Source organism: Anopheles arabiensis, chromosome 3 (assembly GCF_016920715.1).
Source record: "Anopheles arabiensis isolate DONGOLA chromosome 3, AaraD3, whole genome shotgun sequence".
Taxonomy (NCBI): Eukaryota; Metazoa; Arthropoda; class Insecta; order Diptera; family Culicidae; genus Anopheles; species Anopheles arabiensis.
Window position 1 is genome coordinate 27,872,289 of NC_053518.1, and position 6,959 is coordinate 27,879,247.

Consider the following 6,959-nt stretch of genomic DNA (forward strand, 5'->3'; position numbering starts at 1 on the left):
CGCATTCAAGGGTTTCGATTGACTTGAATTCGGCCGGAGGCTCACGGGCGAAGGGGGTAATGATGGCCGTTGGGTTGGGAACCAGACCCGGTGCGAGTTTAAATGAGAGCTGTCGAAGCTGGTTAAAGTGACGGTGTCGGTTGCTATAAATTGACTTTGAAGTTAATTAGAAAATACCGAAACCGATTGGGGTTTTCGGAAGCAATGGCTGTGTGGGTGTAGGGGGCAAAGGGCGGGAGGGGATACTTTTGCAATGCATTCGCGTACGGGATGGTACAACTTTTCACGCACGCTTTGCAGTCATGGTTTGCTAAGCCGTGTAGAGAGTGTGTGCTGGGGATTGGATGTGCATGTGTGCGAGTGTGTTGTGTTTGGACGTTTGGTTAGGTAAATGAGGAACGGATTGGGCCGTCCGATCCTGCGATCCTGCATTGCAACGCAGCGCTGTCCTAATCAACCGATCGATTGCGGTTCGGTTAACGTGCAGTTGATTCGGTTTAATTATGGGTTTGCCGGTCCGGCATGGTACGGTTTGCACTTTCTGTAGCCTGGGATGGTCGTAAAATGGGCGATTCAATGCCGCCCGCACCAAAACAGGGTACAGCGTAAGTGCGTACCGTCCTTAGACGCAGCAGCAGCTTTTCCGTGCGATTTAATTAGTTGATTGAGAATGGAAGCGGAAAGTTTTCCTAACCGCCACGTGCATTTCAACCGTAAAATGTTGCCCAAAGGCAATGACACGTAAAAGCAAATGAAACAATATTTTTCACAAATCTGAGTGTTGGATATCCAATCCTGATTTAATACAACCCGGTGAGTTGTACAGAAAACAACAAAATTTAGCAATTTTGGACAAGTTTGTTGAAAATACAATAAAAAATGGAAGTAATTATTTTAAACACTTTTACCAACAATGAATTTATAACTTCTCCTTGTACCGACTATCAAGCGTTTGGGTGAAGATGGAACCACTAACGTTTAAACGAGTCAACAATACAGTAGAACGTCGATTATCCGGGGGCGGATTATCCGGCGGGTGGCTTAACCGTGTGCATAAATGTGAAAGCTGTTCAAACGTACAGCGAACATTTGCAGCGATAGTTAAGTGGGCAACCATTTTTTTGTGCAGCTGTAGTGTCTAGTGGTATTTTCAAAATTGAGTTTTGTTCATGAACAGTTGTTAAACCTATAGTTATTGATTAAATTAATATTCTACTAACGATTAGTCGATTAATTCAAAGTGAATTAATTATAAAACTAGTGAATTTTATAATTTTTATATGAATTTGACATTTCTCGGACCATTATCCATGCAAATCGATTAACCGGCAACCGTCCGGTCCCGAGCTGCCCGGATAATCGTCGTTCTACTGTAATTCTTTATTTGACTCGCCTGCCATGCTTTAAAGCTGGACGAAGTTGCGAAGCAGCCGGTCGTACGTCAGTCACTTTATGTTGCATGTTTGAAAATTGTTTCACCGCTTCCCCATGGAGTCTCCACTATTCCCTGGCATCCCCGGTGAAAAACTCGTACCCAAAAGGAATGCAATCGACCCATTTTGGGGTCGACCGCGGTGCAACGAACGCGGTCTGCGTGCAAAATCAAGCACACACCCGGTGCCGGTCGATAGCACGGTGCGCAATGGACAGGAGGTGGGGTGGGGACGAATTATTTGCCACAATTCGGCACAATCACCGTCAAGCCACACACAACATATCCGATAGTCGATCCGGTGACAACCCGAATCTAATGAAGTTGAGCTCTCTCATGGGTTGGCTCACCGTGCGCCCGGGTGGCCGTATTCGCCCAACAACATTCGTTCCGTTTCGTTCCCTGCCGTTGCTGTTACGCAGGGGTTTCGAATATTTGGTCCGTTTTGCCAACGAAGAAGCGAAAACCTGGTGTCTCAACATTTGTCCACAACACACACACAGGGGCACACACACACACGGGCCTGAGGAAACGTACCGCAATTCCGTTGCATCTGGTCGGGCTGAACGGGACAATAAAATAAATAAGGTTCGATATTATACTTCCTCCGGTGGAGGGTTCTCTGACGTCCGAATTGGTGGCCCCGGGACTTTCGGGAGGAAGTGGAAGTGGAATAGAATAACAAAAAAAATAAAGAAAGGAAAGGGCAAGCTTGTATAAGTATTCCGGCGTTTTCTTTCGCCGTTAGTTACTCCTTCCGACAGCAAGGGCTCGATTTTCGATCACACGATATTATGTTCCGAGTCCGTTTTGGCTTGCGTTCACCCGGCGTTGGTGGCCGACCCGCTTAAAGTTTATTTATTTATTCTATCATGCGGTATTGGTGTTGTTGTGCAAAGCACACGTGTGTATATGTGTGTGTATGTTTTTATGCCGGATTTATATAGCTCGTCCATCGGTGGCTTAAGCGGTGGTTATAGGATCGGAACGAACAAATGGGATAAGAATGGAGTTCCCACCGGCACAGGTCCGGGTAGCAGCAGCAGCAGCAAAGCATGTTGTGTGGGTAGATTGCAAAATATAGAATTTAGTTAAAATTGATTTTCAATTTGATGTGAAGCGGTTGCGCGCACACACACACACACTGCTACAAGGTGGATTCCTTTCGGTTGCTGCTAAGGAGCTAAGGAGCGACGAATGGGGGCAGCGAGCGATCACGAGCTCGAGATTAAAAGGGCGGCAACGTCGAGGAGTTTAACCGAAAAATGAATTTAAATTTCTAGTTTTCATTGTATTTTTCAATAATTTGCCATCAAGTTAGGGTTATGGTGCTTTGTGTAAACAGTCGTGTGCAATGGATCGGTATAGAATTATATTAAATATGTTTTTGAATGTTCATGAGTGCTGAACATTCAAAAATATATTTAATATAATTCTACACTGATCCATAACTCGTGCCCAGTCTTGTCTAGGAGCGTTTATGGAATATCCGGACTGTCATTGCACTTGCACTAAACATTCCAGCAAAGAAGCCATTCCTCGTCAGTACTTTGTCGTGCGGACAATAAAGCGCCATTACAAAACGCCGTGCCTGGTGACAGTCGTACGTCATACAGCCTGCAAGCAGCACCGTATTGAATCTTATAAATAGACGCTCGTCGTTGGGCGGGCAGGTTTTGAAATGCGACCGCGGAAAAGCTGCATTGGCTTTTCGCACGAAAACGACTCCTTTGACAGCACACTTACAATGAGCCGTGGCATGCTGCGTTCCGCGAACGGAACGTACTTCAGGCTCATGAACCTGAGCACAGGCTCGAGATACGAGTATCATTATCTTCGCAGGCGGGTGCTCCTTGGAAGAAAGGATGCTGTCAGAAGCTTGATTTTGATGGATCGTTCAACCATAATGCGGTGTAGCGGCGTGTTGTTGGTGGATGCGGCGTAATAATTTTGCCCGCGCCTCATGTCCTGGAATTTGCTAGTTAACCGAACGAGTTAATTCCGCTGCCAACTTTGTCTTTTGTTCTCGGTAATGGATTGTTTAAAAATAGAAAGAGCCCAAACCAGAGCGAGCCGAAAAACTGCCTCATTTATAAGCTATTTATATTGATATCATCAGATTTCATAAATGTTTCCGGTTTGTGGAGTCTGCTTTCGTTATAGACAGTATATCTCTGGAGACAATGTATTGTATTGAACCGTTCAAAAATGTCGCTTATGATTTGTTCCACTACAACCAATTCGATAGCATTTCCTATGGTATGAATCGGTTCCATCTATGTCGTTGAGAGGTACTCAAAACAGACTTCACTGGGTTTGCCGTGAGTGGAGTGGGCTGCGAACAGGCGGAAACAAAAGAAAGCCTTAGCGAAGTCTTAGCGAAAGCATCTAACATGTAAGCCTCTTGACGTTAGAGTCTTAAGCCTACGGTACACGGGCCAAACCCGTCGGCGATGGTCAGTCGATTGTTTCCCCATTCACGATCATGTCTGTCTGCCGACGGGATTGTTGCTCTCAAGTGGACCGTAAACGACAGCGCTCGTCGAAGTGTGTGTTAAGGCTTTTAAAATGGAAGGCATCGCTTGAAGAAGGTGTAGCCATATTTTTGTGAGCCTTTCGAGTGCTTTAAGAATTGATAAATAAAGGTAGAAAAACTGCTTGTTGATAATTTGTGATTAAAAAGACACTAGGAAGTCCCCATTAAGATGGTTATGTATTGCGCATTGCATAAATTGAGGCGTTTAACTGAAATGAGATCGACAGTCATTTGTTTCTGTATGCTTTTTTGTTTGAGTTTTCTGTCTGGGATATCAAAGGTTTTGGTATTTATGTCTACATTGATTAACCTGCTTCACCATGGGAAGAATTATTTTCAAAGACTTTTGTCCGCTCTACTGCTCTATTTTTGAGCTTAGCCTTTGCACGCCAGACATGATTACGACTTTAATGGCGGCGGCTATCAAAGGTGCTGAAAGTGTGCTTTACTACACACAATTTACCAAACTCCGATCGCATTTTCTTCGAGATCCCCCCACGGTGAGCGGCACGATTTGTAAGGATTACGCGAGTCGGTACGAGACAATTGTTAAATAATTTATAACCATCATTTAGAGAGGATTATGCTTCACACTAGCAAGAACACACAAACAAACGCTGACAGCTTAGCGAAGGTATAGTATAGTGTACGTTCGTTCGTTGAGTATGGAGCTTTGTTAGCGAAAAACCCAATGGCGCAACAATGTAAGGTCACCGACGACGAGGAGGTCCGATACGATTGTTCGCCTTCCCGCGCGTCCCGTGTGGCGATGGCGGTAGGCGCCCGCTGTAATGATTGTGACAATTTCCACGCAAAATCCCCACTTAAGCCGCTGATATATTTCGCTAATTATGATAAAGATCTGCTACAGTGTTTCTGCTGGGTGTTGCTTTCACGCTCGGATACCTCGGATTCTCGAACGTCACGGGCATTCCAGCTGTCAGTCGGCGGGAAGCAACCGCACCCTGCTGGGCGCACTTATGAGGTCGAGCTGTCTCGATTCTACTTGCCTTTCCGTTGGGTGGCGCTTTTGAAGTTGTCCCATTCATACATCAAGATGCTCTCGGGTCTTATCAGCTAGTTTTTACTACTTTTTTCTCTCTCTCTCTTCCCAACTACGGTTCCTGGCTGGACGATGGTTGGACTTCTTTTGGCGACGTTCCCAAGAAAGGCAAACAAAATGCCACCTTTCTTCCTTTGCCTGTACACAATGGCCACGGGCAGCGCGCACACGCACACACACACACACAAGAAGGGAGCAAATTTATGAGTGAAACAATTTATGGGCATTTCGACCCTGCGCGCATCACACGCACAATATGCTCAACTGCTCGGCAAACGCTCCGGATCTGATAAGACGGCCGTCGTCCACTGTTGTTGACCCTTACACTTCCTTCGACAAAAGGTGTGTTTAGAACGAACGCGTGCAATAATTATGGTGCTCCACTGTGGCCCTGCCACGTGCGTCTAATTGTTGGTGCTTTAGAGGCAATTTTGTCCTCACGGAAAAGGTACACGTCTTGATTGAGACAAACGATAACAGACGTGCTAATGACCTGCCCTTCTCGTGCAGGTCCGGTGCTGTAAGAAGCGGGAAAATGTACAAACACTTCCGTGCTGTTTTTCGCTCCTGTTTTCGTGTTCGAACGGTGTGGTAGCAGCTTTGCGGTTTGCTTTACAAAAGAAAGGAAGTGGTACCGTACCTTGCTGTACCTTGTTTATCGCGTTGCGTCGTAACCACAACACGATCTCATTTACCCGATAAGGCGACAAGTGTCCTGGCAGCGTAATGAGTGCCGTTTTCTGTTAAGAGGCAGAGGGAGAGCTCGAGTTGATTGAATTATGATACGATCACGAGCCGAGATTGACAAGTTTATTAGCCTGGTGCGTGGTCGTTCGTCTCTGTACTGTTTTGTCCCTGTAAGCGTGTAACCCTTTGTTGTAATGTTTTTTAATAGGTGTAGAAACAACAGCAAAAATCCCTACCCTTTGCTATCGTATGCTCAATTTGCAAAAAACGTGAAATTAAACCACTTACAAGTTACCCCGATGGTGCTTTCAAAAACGCGCTTTTCTGTACGCGTTGCTGTGTGTGCCAGTACAGCGTATTGTCTGAAAAGAGGAGCTGTGGAACGTTTATCAAATTTCCTGCTCGGAAGTGTGTGCGTCAAGATAGCGCGTACGCCCGTAGATGGGGAGTTTTTTTTCAACGTAAAACTACCCATAAACGGTGAAGTGCTTCGTTGGGCTTGATTTCTTTACAAGTTTGCATAAAATCCCGTAACCGCTGGTAGTTTCTGTGGTGCTGGCCTGTGCTTATGATGATTGTTTAATGAGAAAGGGTGATTTACTTTTGGTTACAATTCGGATTTTATGTTAAGTGATTTAGGTGGTATAAATTTGGAATTATTTGTTTAAGTTTTGTTTATTTTATCATGAAATAGGGTAATTTGCCCTGAAATGAAATTTGGTAAGGTGGTTTTCCTTAAACATTGAAGATTTCTGCCGCATATTCCACTGTTTTATTTTTTTTAAAAGAGCACTTTTTCTGTTTTATAAACACATATGCAATTTCGACTGGTTTCGATCAAAACGAACACAGCTTATTTTGCCCTGTGAACTATTTAAACTTTATATTTTGATTGAAATCAAACAAAAAAAGTCAATTCTCTCGATTAGGCAGCACGATTTTTAACTTATTCTAAAAGACACTTATTTTAATCCACGTTTTACTAATTAGAGCAAAGAGAGTGCTTCGATCCTATTTATTGCACAGGCCAAAGCTTCCTGTTTTCATCGTGCTATCCTTTGACAGTTTTTTGTTTACCATTCACGTGCGGAGGCAGGTGTAAGTTCGCTACTTATTTTTGCGGAATTACGCCTTGAACCAAGGACAAACGTGTAATGTAACAGCGTTTCGTATTGTCCTAAACACTATTCGATAGAAAACCATCCATTGCAGGGCTCTTTTTCGTCGGTTTCAGGGTATTG